Genomic DNA, 20,376 nt, shown 5'->3' on the forward strand with positions numbered 1-20,376 from the left:
CTGTGGAATGTTAATGGTAATGATCTGCATGTTATATTTGCACATCTGAACAGTAAACTGGATTTCAGACCTACAGGGGTACCAAGAATGTGTACATCTATTACACAAGTCATAATCTAGCTGTGCCCTCATTACCCTATTTGTGACCTGGGAATTATAAATCATTTGCAATATCCCTGTTTACACAACAACTTTAGAAATATTGAAATAACAGTAATTAAGTTCTGGTGGGTAAAAAGCCTTCAGGAAGAAGTACTCTAATACATGGACCTCACTTATTAACATTGGTCTGGTTTTGCCACTACAGTATTTAGATAGCACCGTATAAATATAAGGGTTCTATCTGCATAGTTTGCCGTTCCTCAAACCTTGTGTTTAAGTTAAAAGACAATCTATTCCTATTTCCATTCCTTGTTTATTTGCGATCAGTCTGTCCACAGACATTCCAGTTCTCCTTCCACTTATGAGTTACATTGCTTTCTTTGTTTCTCAACTCCGCCATATGGATGCTAACCTCTGTGGGTTGTTAGTTATTTCAATCTCTGACCCTCCTTAGCTTCCCCCTTCTGTTCCCGTCACGCTCTTTATTCTTTCTGGGACCCACTTCACACGGAGCTCCACCCGAGCTTTGCACTCGTCACTTTGCTTCTGATTAGATGACACGACAGAGCCATACCACCTGCGCCCACCTGAGGCTCGGTGAGCGGTGTCCACATTGCTGGAATCCACTGCCCACAGAGTTCTCAGAGGCCCCACGGAGAGGCTGGCTGGGTCTGCTCCGGCTCTGCTCCTTCACCCAGAAGAGGTCCCTGGGAGAATGGAGAAAACAGAGTGAAAGTATATCCTGGACCCACCTGGTCACCTCCCCGCTGCGTAAGCCCATCATCGTCCTTTTGGACAGCATAAGATTTTACTGTTCTCCCTTCTTAAAATGTACTATTCCCGTATTCTAGTCCGGCAAGGTGTTTAGCTGACTGACCCATGTTCATGTGTGAATGAAAAGGGACATACTCAGTAAAGATAACTGCACCTTAACCAAAACCTCCTGGCGCTAATGTTGTAACCCAAAGGCAAGCCAGTGAGGAGATCATTTTCCATCTCTACGAAGGCTGCTGGCAGACAGGTATTTGAAGCAAATAAAGCTTCCAGCACCCCTGGAATGACAGGGTGTAAGCAGTTCTTTATTCTTCTTAAGGGTAGGGCTCCTTACAAAGCACACATGTCCTTGTAAGAAGTGTCACCAGATGCAAAGTGGGCGGGGGGGGGGGGTGATGGACAGGGGAGTGTTAATCTTATGCACATTAAGCTGGAGGGGGAGATAATCATTAAGTATCCAATTTACTTTACTGCCTTTGCCTGGGAGGAAAGAAAGGGAATGAACGTTTATTGAAACTCAACTGGGGGCGAGCCATTGTGCTAGGAACTTCACAGGTACCATTTCATTAATCCTAAGAATAGCTACCATTCATCATTAAGTGCTTGCTTTGTGCCATATCCCAGGCTAAGAGTTTCACATGTGTTACTTGCTTGAATCCTCCTAATAATCCTATAATTAATCCTATACTATCCTAAAATATTATGCCAGTATTAACGTCTCCCATTTTAGCAGCCAGGAAGTGAGTTTGGAGAAGTCCACTTGCCCAGGACCACAGAGTTAGTAAATGGCAGAGCAAGAGTCAAACTTGGATCTGACTCTAAAACCTGTGCTCTTAACACAGTCCTGTAAGGTAGCTATTATGGTTCCACCTTTCAGACAAGGAAACGGAGACTCAGAGAGGTTAAGTGGTTTGCTCTATGTCTCAGAGCCAGTCAGTGATGGGCCTTGCTTCTTCAAACCCAATTCTACCCAAATATAAAGCCCATGAGCTCCCGACTTGCTGACCCTTGGCAGTAGTTGAAGAGATCCTGTTCTTCCAAAAACCTTTGTCTAGGTACATGGCAAATCCAAGATAAGTAATATGAGTGCAAATCTACAAAATATGTACAGAAAGCACAATGACCAGTCCTTAACATAAAAATTGACCTAAATATCTGGGGTCTAATCTCTGGGAATATTAATATGCCAATGTCCAAATCTCTCTCTCTCTCTCAATTTTATTATGACAACACTTCAGTGCAGGGTGAGGAAGGACTTGGCAGTTGAGGGAAGGCTCTGAATATATTTGCTGCAGGTAATTGCTTGTGTTGCTTATTCTGATGAAGTCAAGGATGATAGGAGTACAGAGGACAGAAACGGGGGTAGAGCCAATGTTTGAAACGAAGGGAAAATCAGTGTGTCTGGGTTTTCACACATATTATTCTGGAGGAGGAGCTTGGTAGGGGCGGGAGGGAAGTGCACAACTGAGGAAAGAACCAAACTTGAGAGGGTGTTGGAAGAGAGGAAGAAACAGACAAGAGAAACAAACTGGCTTCCAACTCTTCTGTGGTGGGGGGAAGAACACCAGCAAGGACCTCACCTCTTTCTCCAGAGCTGTTCCTGAGTGGAAGCTGGCTCACAGCCATCCGTGGGGGCAGCTGGGTGGCCCTGGTTGCACTTCCCTGGCCTTGATTTCATGACCTCATCTCCCTGAACCCCCAACTGTAACCTAGGCTGGGGGCACAAGGACAGACCCTCCACCAATTCAATACAGACATTGGTGGGAATGACTGCATGCAGAAAAGAGCAGAACCCGGGGAAAGAGTAGTGATTCCGGGGCCAGCAGACCTGGCCCAAATCTTAGCTCTAATATTCAGAGTTTAACTTCTGTGGGCCTCACTTCCCCTGATTGCAATATGGGCATGTTATCCCAGCGTGTAAGGTCAGAGAAGTAAATGAAACAATGTACATGAAACCGTCTCACACAAAGCCCGGCACACGGAACATTTCTGTCCTTCTTCATTGTCTGGCACCTTTTAGTGTGAGAACATATCAGTTCTCCCTACCTTGGCTTTAAATTATGGCTAATTGCTTAACCTCCTCCCATAGGATTTAGGGCAAAATATAGTCTTCTTCAAATTCTGTATCAAATTATTTTAAATATCTTCATGATACCAAATCTTAACTCTTTAATCGTGGCCTTGATTTGGAGATACATCCAAAAATCATTCAGCACCAAACCTGATAGACAAACTAGATTTTTGTTCTTGTTGTTTAGTTTAAAAACACAGATGGAAGGAAGAATGGGAAGAAGGGAGGGGGTAGGGGGAAAAGGGAAGGAGGAAGAAAGACAGAAAAACACCCTGACTCAAACTGACAAAATGTTAGCCCAGAAGAGTGTTTCTAAAAATGGCTACGGTAGCAACTATGTGGAATAAGAACCTACTTTGAAGGGGACAAGAGTGCCATATTTACTGGCTAATGAATGTCCTTTTGTACTTGAATTAAGAAAAATAAACAAACAAACAAACATGCGGGGCATCTAGGTGGCTCAGTCAGTTGAGCATCTGACTCTAGATTTCAGCTCAGGTCATGATCCCAGGGTCATGGCATCCAGCCCCACGTGGGGCTCCGCACTGGGCACGGATCCTGCTTGAGACTCTCTCTCTCTCTCCCCTGCCTTTCTATTCCTCTCTGCCCATCTCCCCTGCTCACACTCTCTCGCTCTCTACAAAAAAAAAAAAAGGGGGGGGGGGGATGCAGTCACACCTTATAAGCCTCTGAAAACAAAATAGAGGGAGTGTTGGAATGATGTAAAAATCCCCGTTCTCCCTCTCCCAAAGACCGTACTGGGTTGACATGCCTCTCGGTGGCTTTCTGTATACATCTGTATGGTAAAATAGACCGCATCATATTTACTCCTACCGTTATCTCTGGTTTTACAAAGTATCCTGAGAAATCGTACAGAAAACACCAGCCTGAAACAGGAAGTTAACAGACGCAGATTCAGATGCTAATTATATGTGTAACATTGGGTGTTACTTACCCTCTCTGAGACTTGTTTCCTCACCTATTTATCTGTAAAACATCAGGATTAATTTTAAGGTCCTTTTCGACTAACACTTCTTGTGGTTCCTGCCACTTTCCTTTCTTCCCAGAGAAGCAACATGAATCTCATCTTCTCTGAATGCAGAAGTGGACTTATGAGGAAGTAATGAATGAGGCTTACGATTCAGGGCCACTCTCCTGCACAGGGCCCCTCTTGGCCTCTGTCGGGGGCAGTGTGTATCTTTTTGTAAAATTTGCCAAAGTAGATATTTGTGTATTCCTTTTCTTAAAGAGGACTTCCACCACTGTTTAAGGTTCAAGCTCCACAAAACTCCGGCTCTGTCGCCATACAAGGACACATTTCTTGCCAAGGTCAGCAATAAAATACAGAGTTCATGGAAACGAGACAAAATCATCACGTGACCGTAGAAGAAAAGTCCAGGAGCTAGTTTAAAAAGCAACCACTCTCAAATTCCTCTACTTGTCATCTCCCCTTTGGCTTTTCTGCTTTTTTTAGGGCAAGAAACTCCGACCCAGAACAGCAAAATGGCTGACCCACATTTACAACCTGAACCGAAATCATAAACTGCGTTCCTAGTAAGAGGGTACTGTTCTCTGCCCTCATACTAGGGGCACCCAAAACCCTGAAAACATGGGGTTGATCTAATTTACTAACAAATTGCAAACTGCACGGAGCCACTGGTGAAACTGGATGTAGCCAGTCTCCATCCCTAGAAGGCTGTTTGTCCGTTTTCACATTCACCTCGTGTTTTTCTACATCATTTAAAATAGAGTAGCTGGTGGCTGTTTTTCAGGCATGGCAGAGATTATTTTTACTCTCAATTACTGTGACCAAAATAGCAACTACAGCGCTGGGAATAGAGAATGGGCTGGCATGTATTTAATTGGTTTTCAAGACAGAGTCAGTTTTCATAAAAAATTAGTACTTGTTTTTTGGGGTTTTTTTTTTAATGGTTTTTCCCAGTTGCTTTATACACCTCGAGGCTTGCTCTACTGGAAGACATCTGCAAATCCCCAGACTCTGGCTTGCCACTGGGGTGTAACCAGCTGCGGGTGCTCTCCTGCCAGAGTTTCACAAGCCCTCTCAAGGCTCTTAGCATTGGCACCAAAGTCCTGGGACCCTGCTCCTTCAGGGCTGCACCCAGTCCTGGGAGCCCGCTCTTCTAGGCTGCACCCAGTCTGTTTTCCAGCTCCCCTCCTCCTAGAGAGCATCAGCAGTGGGGCATTCCATATTCCCAGAGGAGCCCGTCGCCACGCAATTACTAAAGACCAATTCTGAGTCCAGCATGGGGGAGCCAGGAGAAGCGTCCTTGGGGGGTTAACTACACACAAACATATTTATTCAACTTGTTGGGAATGTAAGCTACTAAGTGCTATTTCACAAGCCACTTATGCAATGGTCGGGCTACTTCCCGAAACTTCTACTGCCAGCAGTGCGGGTAGGAAAAATCTATCAAGGAAAATTTTCTAAACCAACAGCAATTATCCAAGTATTAAACTCTACATTCCTTTCTCCTTGCAAATCGTTTCTTCCCCCTATCTTGTCCCCTGATATGCCTCTGGCTTTCTGCTCTGCTTCTACCCGTATTCGATATTGTTCTCCAGGGACATTAGTTGTCAAACACATTGAGCCTTCATTCAAAAAAAAAAAAATATATATATATATATATATATATATATATACTCATCAAGTGACTACCTTCCACCAACACTGTGTTTTGAAGAAGAACTGGTTTCTGCCCTGAGTCTACTGGGAGTGCTGGAGACATAAAACAGCACACAACTGCGTTGTAGTAAATGTCGTGTTGGACAGCAAGGTTCACTGGTGGGTCGTTTACATCTGAATCCGTGCAAGTGCTTTTGGGGGCTACCTCAGAGGAATGTGCCATGAAGTCATGCCTTACATTTGACTGGAGGAGCTCTGCAGTGATCCAAATACTTCATCTGAAGAAAATGTCTACTGCTTTTAACAGAAATGATTAATATCTGGTGTCTTGGTTTTCTATTACTGCCATAATACATTAACACAAATCTAGCAGCTTAAAAACAACACTAATTTATCCCCTGACAGTTGTGTAGGTCAGAAGTTCAGCAGGCTCAGCTAAGACTCTGCTCAGGGTCTCACGAGGTCAAAGTCAGGGTGTCTGTTGGCCTGGGCTTCTACCTGGAGGCTCTAGGAGAAAACCTGCTTCCAGGATCATTTCAGTTGTTGGCAGAATTGATTTCCTTCTCATGGTCCTCATGTGGCCCCCTCTGTCTTCAAGCCCACAACAAACGGTGAGTTGAGTTATTCTCATACTTCAAATCCCTCTGCCTTCCTCTTCTGATCTCAAGGATTCATGGGATTACATTGGTTTCACCTGTACAATTCAGGATAATTGCCCTACTTTAAGGTCAGCTAATTAGGAACCTTAATTACATATGCAAAATGCCTTCTGCTGTGCAACAACCACAGAACTAAGAGATCTGTGGCAGAGATCATGGACTACCAAACTTCTGCCCACCTCCGTCTATCCTGTGGACCCCCCCCCAGGGTTCACCCACATGCCAAATACATTCATTCCATCCTAGTTTCTCCAAAAGTTTTGAAACCAGTAACCAAAGGGTTAACAGGACGAACAAGTGCAGCCACAACTTTTTACTCAGACTTTTTTTCCATTTGCCTTCACATCTCCCTTACTCTCCTTGTTCAAGGAGGCAATTTGAGGCCAGCCCTCCTGTCTCCTCCTTTGGCCGCCTCCTGAATAATCCCTTTCCTTGCTGCATGCTCGATGTCTCAGTGACTGACTTTCTGTGCATCAGGCAGATGAACTTTGGGTTTGGTTATGGTTTCAATCTAGTATAGCATCAAAATCCCACCTGAACTCATCAGTTCAAAAGTCCCACATCTTGGGGTGCCTGAGTGGCTCAGTCGGTTGAGCATCTGACTCGTGATTTCAGCTCAGGTCACGATCCCAAAGTCACGGGATTGAGCCCTGTGTCGGGCTCCACACTGAGCATGAAACCTGCTGAAGATTCTCTCTCTCTCTCTCTCTCTCCATCTGCCTCTGTTCCCCACTAGCCAAACTCCATTAGGTTTCAGTGCTCAGAAATACTTCTCCATAGCTCTCACTTCTGCCTTCTGAGTCATCAGGTAAATTGAAACAGCACGAACTATATTCCGGGCACTGTGCTACGGGTTTTACTTACATTGACTCATTTAGTCCTCCAACTACCCTATGATGCACACTGTTATTAATTACCCCCATTTTATAGATAAGGACTCTGAGGCGTATGTGGGTACAGAGCTTGCCCAAGGTTGTACCGTCAAGCAGCAGAAGATATGAACTCCACCCAGGCAGTCTGGCTTCAGGACCATGATACTTAGCACTCCACTGTCCTGCAAAATCAGTAATAATTTTAAACCACTAAGTTCTGCTCAGGAAGGAAGGAGATTGGAAAGCATTCCAGACTTTCCCCATTACACACAGTATTACCTCTAAGATGTGTGCGTCTGTTTATATATCAGTTTGCAGGGGTGCCTGGGTGGCTCAGTCAGTTAAGCATCTGACTTCGGCTCGGGTCATGAACTCGTGGTTTGTGAGTTTGAGCCCCGCGTCGGTCTCTGTGCTAACAGCTCAGAGCCTGGAGCCTGCTCCGGATTCTGTGTCTCCTCCTCTCTCTGCTCTTCCCATGCTCATGCTCCCTCTCTCTCTCTCTCTCTCTCTCTCTCTCAATAATAAATAAACGTTAAAAAAATTATAAATCAGTGTGCAGGACCCAGTTTCAGTACGGGGAATTAAGAAAATACCTGGAATCTCTGTGGTGGGACGTAGTGGCAAAAATATTAAAGGAAATCCCAAGTCTCGGACTACTTACATGCAAAGCTCTTCTTCAGAAAGACTTTATGACATGAATCTCTATGTGTCTTCCTCCCACCTCAAAATCATCTGTCTCTTCCTTTTAAGAAAAGAAAATCCTAACCCTTTAGGTACATGAAGACAATTATTTTCAAGTTACCTTTTAGTCTCTGCCCCTGATGGAGGAACACACTTGTTCAGTATCTCCTCACAGGGAGGCAGGATCACACAGTGGTTAGGAGGCAGGGCTCAGGGACTAGACTGTGTGTGATCACCTCTTCAGAGCTGCCTAATCCTTCACCTCTCTGAGACTCATTTGTAAAATAGGAACATAGTGAACCTATTTCAGGGGGATTTTGTGATAACTAAATACATACGAACACTAAGTGACTGAGATCCAGTAAGGGCTCAATAAATCTTAGTTACCATCATTTTCCTATCTAAAGTCATTTTCCTTGTTTTTATTTTGTACCATTTGCAAGTTCCTCCGTGCTAAATTGCATATAATGTAGTTACAAATCTGTGGATCAAAGACCTATTCTCTTTTATTTATTTGTATTGTTTGAAGTACATGTGGCTTAGAAACTTTCACTATGAAAATGTTCTCTACAACGTAGTTTATTCCACATACTAATAATGACCTGAGCTGAAACACCAAGAGTTTTCCTTAAATTTTATATTTTGCATTGGATACTCATTTTCATACATGCCCAGTTTCGCTGTGGCTTTTGAGGAATAATTCACTGACACGCAATACCTTGCAAACCTCTTTCTCTTGCTTAAGGGCATGTCAGTTTTTCCCAATATTTTCTCTGCAGAATTTTTGTCCCGATACCAAGGAGGAAGTTCACAGTTAACCCTCACATAACTGACAGCCAAAATTCATAGAAGTTCAACCACAAGAAAGAAGCTTGTGGTAGAGAAAAATCAAAGGTTTTGAGTCCTACAGCTTACATCCATTAGGATGGCTACTATAAAATCGTGATAATAATTAATAACAATAATAACAGAAAACAACAAATGTTGGTGACGATAGGGAGGATTCAGAAATCTTGTACACTTACAGAATGGTGGCATTATAAAATGGTGCAACCACTATGGAAAACAGTTGGAAGTACTTATAAAAAATTAGGGGCGCCTGGGTGGCTCAGTCAGTTAAGCGTCCGACTTCGGCTCAGGTCACGATCTCGCGGTATGTGAGTTCGAGCCCCGTGTCGGGCTCTGTGCTGACTGCTCAGAGCCTGGAGCCTGTTTCGGATTCTGTGTCTCCCTCTCTCTCTGACCCTCCCCCGTTCATGCTCTGTCTCTCTCTGTTTCAAAAATAAATAAACGTTAAAAAAAATTAAAAAAAAAAATTAAAAATAGAACTATCGTGTGATCCGGCATCCAACTTCTGGGTGCATACCCAAAAGAATTGAAAGCAGTGTCTCAAAGAGATATTTGCATACCCATGTTCATTGCAGCACTATTCACAAGAGCCAAGAGGTAGAAGCAACTCAAATATTGACGGAGGATGATTGGATAAACAAAATGTGGGATCCACGTATAGTGGGATATTATTCAGCCTTAAAAAGGAAGAAATACATGCTACGACGTGGATGAACTTTGAGGAAATTATGTCAAATGAAATAAGCACATCACAAAAAGATAAATACTGGATGATTCCACTTATGTGAGTTACCTAAAGTAGGCAAATTCATAGGAACAGAAAGTAGAACAGTGATTATGAGGGGCTGCAGGGAGAGGACAAAAGAGAATTGCCATTTAATGGGCATAGAGTCTCTATTCTGCAAGATGAAAATATTCTAGAGTCCCTTTTTACAACAATGTGAATATACTTAACACGAGCAACTGTACACTTAAAAATGGTTAAGATGGTAAAGGTTGTATGTTTTTACCACAATTAAAAAAATCCAAAAGCCTAGAATGTATAACACCAAGAATGAATCCTAATGTAAGCCATGGGCTTTTGGTGCTGATGATGTGTCAGTATAGGTTCGTTAACTATAACAAATAGACCACTCTTGTCGGGGATTCTTGATAGTAGGGGAGGTTCTGGGGGGATGAGGGCATATATGAAAACTCTGTATTTTATGATCTATTTTTCTGTAAACCTGAAAAAAAATTTAATGTGTTTTTTAGTTGTGAATTCTCCATTATGTAAATGTTGTAAACATCCAACAATACCTTCAGAAAGATTTAGCTTGCTGTGCCAACTAAACGGACGAGGATATCAGTGGATAACCTCAAAGCCATCAGCAATGTGTTGTAACACAAACTATCACCTATGGTCAATTCATGCTCATTTGGGACTCACTCCTTTGGAATAGGCAGCACTCCCTGTTTCTTCATCTGCAACATAAGGGGCCACATTAAATGACCACGAAGGCCAATTTGACCACTATACGACCTTATGAGGTTATGAGTATAGGTCTCATACGTGATTTTCATTGAGTAAAAAGTTGTAAAATAGATGACTTGGGATTTGTGTTTGTGATTCATGGTTATGTAATACTTCCCAGATTCGCCATTTAGAGATGAATTAAAAGTGACTGTTTCTATGAATTACCACTCAGCTATAAGTTGAATTTTCACTTGCAATACCAAAAAGCAATTTAGTGGTCCTTGTTTTAAAATAATTCCGGCCACAAAATTAGTTTCAATAATGTTTTTAAAGATTGACATTATACAAAATGCCTCTTCAGATCACAATAAAATGAAAGTAGCAGAAGGAAAATTGGAAAATCCACAAACATGTAGAATTAAACAGCACCCTTTTAAACCGTGGGTCAAAGAGTAAGTCACAAAGGAAATTAGAAAATATCTTTAGACAAATAAAAATGAAAGTTGTAGGATGCAGCAAAAGCAGTGCCAAGAGGGGTTTCATAGCAATAAACACTTACATTAAAAATAAAGTAAGATCTAAGATCTTAAAGTAATAAACTAACTTTTCACCTCAACAAATTAGAACAAGAAGAACACAACAAACCTAAGGGTAACAGAAGAAGGAAAATAATAAAGATTAAAGCAGAGATAATGAAGTAGAAAATTTAAAAAAATTCAATAAAACAATAGAAAAACAGAAATAAAACAAAACCTAAGACATGGTTTTTTGGAAACAACAAAATTGACAAGCCCTTAGCTAGATTAACTAAAAGAGAGAGAGAGAGAAGCCTCAAATAGCTGACATCACAAATTAAATGGAGGACATTAAAACTGATCCCACAGAAATGAAAAGAATTATGAATATGAACAACTGGATGCCAACAAATTAGATAACCTAGAAGAAATGTATAAATTTCTAGAGCACACAACCTGCCGAGACTGAATCATGAAGAAAGAAAGGATCTTAAAGAAAGAAAACCCAAACACACTGATAACTAGTAAGAAAATTGAATCAGTAATCTAAAACCTAACAAAGAAATTCCCAGTACCAGATGGCTGCACTAGAGCATTCTACCAAACAAAGAAGAATTAACAATAGGGGAGTCTGGGTGGCTCAGTTGGTTAAGTGTCCAACTTTTGGTTTTGGCTCAGGTCATGATCTCATGGTTTCATGAATTTGAGCCCCTCATCGGGCTCTGTGCTGTCAGCACAGAACCTGCTTAGGATTCTCTCTCCCTCTCTCTCTCTCTGTCTCTCCCTCACTCATGCTGTCTCTGTCTCTCTCAAAAAAAATAAATAAATAAACTTAAAAAATAGAATTAACAACAAATCTCCTTAAATTAAAAAAAAGATAGAATTGACAAATCTCCTCAAACTCTTCCAAAAAATTGAAAAGGAAAGAATATTTCTAAGCTCATTCTATGAAGCCAGCATTATCTTGATACCAAAGCCAGGCAAAGATACTACAAATTGATATCCCTGGTGAATATTTATGTAAAAATTCTCAACAAAATACAGTTGACCATCAAAAAATGTGGGAAGTAGGGGCACTGATGCCCCCACATAGTGCAAAATCCATGTATGACTTGATTACCCCCAAACTAAACTACTAATAGTTTACTGTTGACTGGAAACTCTACAGATAATATAGTCAATTAAAACATATTTTGTATGTTATATGTATTTTATCTGTATTTTTATAAGGTAGGCAAGAGAAAAGAAAATGTTATTAAAAAATAATAAGGAGGGGTGCCTGGGTGGCTCAGTCGGTTGGGCGGCCGACTTCGGCTCAGGTCATGATCTTGCCGTCCGTGAGTTCGAGCCCCGCGTCGGGCTCTGTGCTGACAGCTCAGAGCCTGGAGCCTGTTTCAGATTCTGTGTCTCCCTCTCTCTGACCCTCCCCCATTCATGCTCTGTCTCTCTCTCTATCTCAAAAATAAATAAACGTTAAAAAAAATTAAAAAAATAAGGAAGAGAAAATACATTTACAGTAGTGTACTATATTTATTGAAAACAATCCACCTATAAGTGGATCCTTGCAGTTCAAACCCATGTTGCTCAAAGGTCAACTATACAAGTAAACAGAATTCAACAGCACATTATAAGGATTATACTCTATGACCAATTGGGATTTATTCTTTGAATGCAAGGATTGTTTGGCATATGAAAATAAATCAATATAAAGTGTCACATTAACAGAATGAAAGACAAAAACCAATGGCCATCTCAACTGATGCGGAAAAAGTATTTGACAAGATCTATGATTTAAAAAACACTCAAGAAACTAGGAAAGAAGGAAACTACCTCAAAATAATAATAAAGTCCATATATGAAAAACTTACAAATAACATCATACCCAATGGTGAAAGATTGAAAGTTTTTCCTTTAAGATCAAGAATGAAACAAACGTGCTTATTCTCACCATTTCTGTTTAACATCATACTGGAAGTCCTACCCAGAGCAATTAGATAAGAAAAAAAAAATAAACCAAAACAAACATATTGGAAAAAAAGAAGTAAAATTATCTCTGTTCACAGATCACATGATCTCATATATAGAAAACCCTAAAGATTCCACACAAAATCTATTAGAATTAATGAACAAATTCAGCAAAGTTGCAGGATACAAAATGAACACACAAAAGTCGATTGCATTTTTATACACTAATGATGAACAATCAGAAAAGGAAATTGTGATAATTCTATTTACATTAATATCAAAAAGAATAAAATATTAAGAATAAACCTAACCAAGGAGTTGAAAGATTTATACACGGAAAACCACAAAACATTGCTGAAAAAAAATTAAGGAAAATACAAATAAATGGGAAAACATTCCACATTCATGAATTGGAATATTTAATATTGTTAAGATGTCAATACTACTCAAAGTGACCTACAGATTCAGTGCATTCCTATCGAAATCCCATGGCATATTTTGTAGAAATAGAAAATTTCATCCTAAAATTCATATGGAATCTCAAGCAATCTTGAATAGCCACAATTCTGAGAAAGATGAACAAAGCTGGAGGACTTATATTTCTTGATCTTAAAAATTATTAGAAGGCTATAGTAATCAAGACAGTAGTGTGGTGCTGGCGTAAAGAAAGACAAATTGACTAATGGGATAGAATAGAGAGCCCAGACTAAAATCAAAAACATAAGAAACAAGTGTTGGCAAGGATGTAGAGAAAAAAAAACGCTTATACATTGTTGGTGGGAATGCAAACTGGTGCAGCCACTCTGGAAAACAGTATGGAGTTTCCTCAAAAAATTAAAAAGAGAAATACCAGGTTATCCAGTAATTCCATCACTGGGTATTTACCAAGAATATAAAAACACTAATTCAAAAAGAAATATGCACCCCTGTGTTTATTGCAGTATTATTTACAATAGCCAAAATATGGAAGCAACCCAAGTGTCTGTTGATAGATGAATGGATAAAGAAGATACTACACACACACACACACACACACACACACACACAGATACATACATACATACCACGGAATATTACTGTGGTGTATATATAAGATGTGGTATGTGTGGTATCACAGAATATTACTCATCCATAAAAAAAGAATGAAATTTTGCCATTTGCAACAACATGGATGGATCTAGAGGGTATAATGAAATAAGTGAAATGTCAGTCAGAGGACAAATACCATGTGATTTCACCCTTATGTGGAATTTAAGAAACAAAACAAATGTTCAAAGAAAATGGAGATAAATAAAAAAAAACAGATTCTTAAATATAGAGAACGAACTGATGGTTACCAAAAGGAAGATGGTGAGGGAATGAGTAAAATAATTGAAGGTAATTAAGAGTACACATATCATGATGAGCACTGAGTAATATATAGAATTGTTGAATCACTATATTGCACACCTGTGACTAATACAACAATGTACATAAATTATACTGGAATTTTTAAAAAGCAAATAAATAAATTAAAAAAAAACAAAGAGAGCCCAGAAATAAATTCATATATATAGTCAAACGATCTTTGACAATTGCCAGGATCATTCAAAGGGAGAAAGAACAACATCTTGAACAAATGGTGTTGGGGAAACTAGATATCTACAAGCAAAGAATGAGTTTTGACTCTACCTTCTGCTGTATATAAAAATTAACTCAAAATGGATTAAGATCTAAACGTACAATTCAAACTATAGAACCCCTAGTAGAAAATGTAGGGGGAAATCTTCATAACATTGGATTTGGCAATGATTTCTTGAATCTGACATAAAAAATATAGGCAACAAAAGTAAAAACAGACAAATGGGACTACTGTGTGTGTGTGGGGGGGGGATGCACAATGGAATATTACCCAGCCATAAAAACGAACGCAACTTGCCATTTGCAGCAACATGGATGGAACTAGAAAGTATAATGCTAAGTGAAATAAGTCAGAGAAAGACAAATTCCATAAGATTTCACTCATATGTGGAATTTAAGAAACAAAACAAACGAGCAAAGAAGGGGTAAAAAGAGAGAGAAGCAAACCAAAAAGCAGACTCTTAACAATACAGAACAAACTCATGGTTACCAGAGGGGAGGTTGGTGGAAGGATGGGTGAAATAGGTGATGGGGATTAAGGAGTGCATTTGTTGTGATAAGCACAGGGTGATGTATGGAAGTGTTGATTCACTATATTCTACACCTGAAACTAATACTACAGTATATGTTAACTAACTGGAATTCAAATAAAAACTAAAAGCAAACAAAAAAAAATTTTTTTTGTTCATCAAAGGACATCATCAACAGATTGAAAAAAACAACCTATAGAGGGGAGAAAATATTTTCAGATCATATATCCAATAAGTTAATATCCAGACTCATACAACTCAACCAACAAAGTACAAATAATCCAATTTAAAAATTGGCAAAGGACTTGAATAAACATTTCTCCAAATAAGATAAACAAATAGCCAACAAACATATGAAAAGAGGCTCAACATCTCCCTAATCATCAGAGAAAGGAAAATCAAAACAATGCAAGATCGCCTCATACCCTTTAGGATAGTTACTATCTAAAAAATAAATAAATAAAATAAATAAAAATAAAAATAATAGTAAGTGTTGTTAAGAATGTGGGAAACTCGGGGCGCCTGGGTGGCGCAGTCGGTTAAGCGTCCGACTTCAGCCAGGTCACGATCTCGCGGTCCGTGAGTTCAAGCCCCGCGTCAGGCTCTGGGCTGATGGCTCAGAGCCTGGAGCCTGTTTCTGATTCTGTGTCTCCCTCTCTCTCTGCCCCTCCCCCGTTCATGCTCTGTCTCTCTCTGTCCCCAAAAAAATAAATAAACGTTGAAAAAAAAAAAAGAATGTGGGAAACTCGAAACCCTTGTGCACTGTGGATGGAATTGTAAAATAGAGTAGCCATCATGGAAAACAGCATGAAGTTTCCTCAAAAAATTAAAAATAGAAATACCATCTGATCCAGCAATTCCACTTATGAGTATGTATCAATGAATTGAAAGCAGCATGTCACAGAGATATTTGCATACCCACCTTCACAGAAGCACTATTCATGATAGCCAAGAGGTGAAAGCAACCAAAATGACCATCAATGGATAAATGAATGAACAAAATGTGGTATATACATACAATGAAATACTACGCATGAAATACTACGCAGCTTTAAAAAGGGAGGAAATCCTATCACCTGCTACAACAAGAAATGAGGAATTATTCTAGGTGAAATAAGCCAATCACAAAAAGATGAATAATGTACGATTCCATTTATATGAGGTATCTAAAGTAGTCAAATTCATAGATATACAGAGTAGAATGATGGGGAATTGTTGTTCAGTGAGGATAGAGTTTCTGTTTACTAGATTAAACAATTCTTAGATATCTGTTTCACAACAATGTAAATATCTTGAACACTACTAAGTGTACACTTCAAAATTGTTAAGATGGGGGGTGTATGGGAGGCTTAGTCCGTTAAGCCACCAGTTCTTGATTTTGGCTCAGGTCATGATCACATGGTTCATGATTTTGAGTCCCACATTGGGCTCTGCACTGGCAGTAAGGAGCCTGCTTGGGATTCTCTGTCTCCCTCTCTCTCTGCCCCACTCCCTCTCTCTCCCTCTCTCTCTCAATCTCAAAAATAAACAAGTAAACTTAAAAAATGGTTAAGATGGTAACATTTTTGACATGTGTTTTCTACCACAATAAAAAATATACTTACAAGTCAGGTTTTTCACTACAGCTGGAGAGTGTCAGTAAGTTTATCACTCTTGCCCCCAAATACACAGACATTGGTTGTGATTTGATGGGAGAGTCTTGTCCAGGGTCCCAGGGCTAAAACTACATTTGGGAGGAGGCTTGAAAGCTGTAGAGCTCAGCTGGGGACCAAGGAGGCAGGATCACGCCTCCCTCTCTCGCCTCTGTTCCTGCCAAGCCAGTTCACTGCATCAGTGGGCAAATCCAACAACTAGGCAGGATTGGATTCTGTTTCTGTCTTCGTGGGACACAGAACAATGTCTCTCCAAGGTTCTGTGTTCTCCTTGCTACCTTCCCTTCCACCTTTTATTTTATTTTATTTTATTTTATTTGTTTGTTTGTTTTTGCCTAGCCCTTTGGAGCCTTCATAGTGCTGTAAACACCTCAGACTCTTCCAAAACCACATCACATTCTCCATCCCCTGGACTTTGAATGGGTTTTAGTTCTCCCTGGAGGATACCCCTTCTGCTGGGAATCCTGTACAAGGAAGCTGGAATTCTCCCCAATGGTGGGGCCATAATAAATAGTGAGTGAGTGAGTGAGTGAGTGAGTCTCAGTGTGGCTTCACATTACTTTTATGGCCTCTGATAAGCAAGCTATAACCCCCATCCTTCTCAGAAGCTAGTTGATCTTCATCACCCTTCTTCTACCTACAAGCTCTCCTCTCTCCCCCTTCCTTTTTCCCTCTCCCTCCCTCCCTCCGTCTGTATTTCTTCCTCTTCTTTAGTATGCAGACACATTCAACTCTCTCATCTTAAAAAGGACCCTCCCTCAAGCCTCTTTATCTCTCACTTTCTCGCCTCGTTTTACGTGAAGTTTCTTTACAAGTACGTCAGCGTCAGCGCTAGGTGTCCCTACTTTCACCTTTCCTATGGTGCCATGTTGTCACTTTTCTTCGCTGTGACAGAATTATTACATAGAGGTGATGATACAGAGTCATAGCACCCTACACACATATTATACAAATTAATAATCTTAACATTTACATTTGCTTCAAATCTTATTTTTTTAAGAAATATAGATATGGCTGGCTCGCCTGGGGGGCTGAGTCAGTTAAGCATTTGACTCTTGATTTTGGCTCAGGTCATGAGTTTGTGAGTTCAAGGCCCTACGTCGGGGCTCTCTGCTGTCAGAGCCTACTTTAGATCCTCTGTCTCCCTATCTGCCCCTCCACCATCTGCTCACACACACCCTCTCCCTCTCTCTCTCGCTCTCAAAAATAAACATTAAAAAAAGAAATAGAGATATTGGTTGAAGTTTCTGTGTTTACCTCCATAATTTAATTTTCCCTTCTCCTCCAAGATAATACCCATCCTGATTTTGATGTTTATCAATCTGATGAAAGTTATTACACTATTATTGCAGATATGTATTCATATACACTTTTTATAGTATTTTTATAGATTTTTTAACTTTTCATAAATTTTTAACTTTTCATAAAATTTTAACTTTTCATAAATTCTTAAGCTTCTCTGTCTCCATTTATTCTTATTTTAAAATATATTTATGGCATCCCTGGTATGTGCCATGCACAAGTCTAGGATCTTAGACTACATTAGCAGAGCAAAACCAAAACCCTGCTCATCTGGATTTTATTGTTCTTGAAGGAAACAGATAATAAACAGCAAGCAATAAAATAAATTATAAAACATATTAGAATGTGATAAATACTATAGAAAAGAAAACTGGAAACAGGTAAGGGGGTTCGTAGTGTCAGTGGTGGGGGAGTTTGCAATTTTAGATAGGGTAGTCGGGGCAGGCTTCATTGAATGGGGACATTGGCTAAATACCGAAGAAGGTAAGAATGTGGAAGAAAAGTGCATCAGGCAGAGGGAACATCCAGTGCAAAGGCCCTGAGGCAGAAATACATCTATATTTAAGGATCAGCAAGGAGGCCAGTGTGGCTGGAATGAAGAAAATCAAAGGAAAAATTACCAGGTTATAATGAAGGCTAGATTACATACAGCTTCATAAATCATGCTAAGAACTTTGACTCTATCTCTTATATGAAAAGCCACTGTAATTTTGAGCAGAATACCATAATTCAGGTAGACACATTCCTGTTAATGAATACTTAAGTTGTTTCCAATGAACATTCTTGTACATTCTTGAACATCCTTCGTGAGTCTATGTGTAAGTTCCTCTGGGAGAATATATCCAAAAGGAAACTAGCTGAATCATAGCTATGTATATTTTCAGCTTTATTAGAGGTTACCAAATTGCTCTGAAAGGGGGTTGTATCAGTTTGTTATCTTACTGAACACTATAATAGAGTCATAGTTTCTCCAATTCTCCACATATTTGTTCTTTTCAGATATTTTGTTAGTGGTATGATACTGCTCTATTGTTTTAATTTTTATTTCAGTATTAATGGTAAAGTTGAGCATTTTTTGTATGTCTATTGACCATATGTATTTTATTTTTTGTTAATGTCCTGTTTATATCCTTTTCTAATTTTGTACTGAGTTTTTAAAATACTTTCTTATTAATTTGAGGGAGTTCATATGTTATGAGTGTCAATCTTCTATCAGTTATATGCATGCATTAGTTTTCTTTTGTGGCTATAATAAATTGCCACAAATTTAGTGACTTAAAACAACACAAATTCATTATGTTACATTTCTTTAGGTTATAAGTCTGACACAGGTCTCAGTGGGCTAACATGAAAATGTTGGCTGGGCTGCTTCCCTTTATGGAGCCTGATAAAAAGAATCCGTTTTCTTCCTTCTGGAAGCCATCCACCCTCCTTGGTTTGCATTATCTTCCTATGTTCCAGTGCTCTCCTTAATTGTGTTCAGTCTGCAATTCACCGTATCTATTGAAGTCTTTGTTTTGGTTTTGTTTCAGTAACAGTTTTCGAGCACGGCTGTGTCTTCTGAATTTTCTTCTTTTATGTTTTCACCACCATTACTCTGTGCTTGGAGCATCGAAATGTGTGTCAAAATAACACTTTACATAATCATCTTAATCAAGATGACTTCTTCTATTCACTCTTCAAGTCCCTCCCATTAAAAGTCTAACTCCCAGAATTCTGCACTCTTTACCACACCTTTTATTGTGAAACTGTCTTCTCCCTCAATTTCATTGGTAAAGCTCTCTCCTCCTTCTCTTCCTCCTCCTCCTCCTCCTCCTCCTCCTCTTTTCTTCCCTCTCAGTGACAATGTTCCTTCTTCCTCTTCCTCCCACAGATTCTTTTAAGTTCAAGGAAATGAATAACAGCTTGTCAGAGATTCCTACAGAGGAAAGAATTTTTTAGATACTACCATGAGGTAATATGGTAACATGTATTTCCACAACAGTAAGTGGTGATATATCTAATCCATACCTTTGGGCTGCTGCAGAATTGAAGGTAATAGACAAAACTGTGATATTTTATGCAAGGCTGGCTCCAGATATTCCAAGAGCATAATACAGAGATTTTAAAAAGTGATTTCGTGAGATCTACACTATGGTCTCTGTCTCTCCAAAGTAAGTGCTTGCGATGCATTACTCATTCTGTGATGAGTGAAAAAGAAAAAAGAAAACAACAGCATAGATATTAAAGTATGTTTCACTGTGGGGTAAATTTTGTTTTTGGATCCAATCAAACTAACTCGTTTGAAAACCCTCCTCCTCCTCTTCCCCTTCCTTCTCAGTTTCCTTTAGGTTCCTCTTGCCCTGGCTCTCTTCAAATGGTGCTTAATGCCATACGATTCTATCATTCTATAGGCAAGAAGAAGTTATCAGAGGTTTTTGAAAAGAATAGAATGCTTCAGACATCTATGTAACATGGATTTTTTAAAAACCTATATAGAAGAAGCTATTTGCTATATTTGGGTCTGTGTGTGTATTTCATGCATATATATGAGGAAAAAAACGATACACACAGGAAAATTGCCCTTCCCAGAGCACTAATCATTCTTGTCCCCCGTAGAATTAGCACAACAAATTATCTTGTACTGATGTAGGTTCTTTCTCCATAGCAACTGCAATCCGTCTTTGGGATCTGTCATGAAGGAA

This window comes from Acinonyx jubatus, chromosome A1 (assembly GCF_027475565.1).
Source record: "Acinonyx jubatus isolate Ajub_Pintada_27869175 chromosome A1, VMU_Ajub_asm_v1.0, whole genome shotgun sequence".
Classification (NCBI taxonomy): Eukaryota; Metazoa; Chordata; class Mammalia; order Carnivora; family Felidae; genus Acinonyx; species Acinonyx jubatus.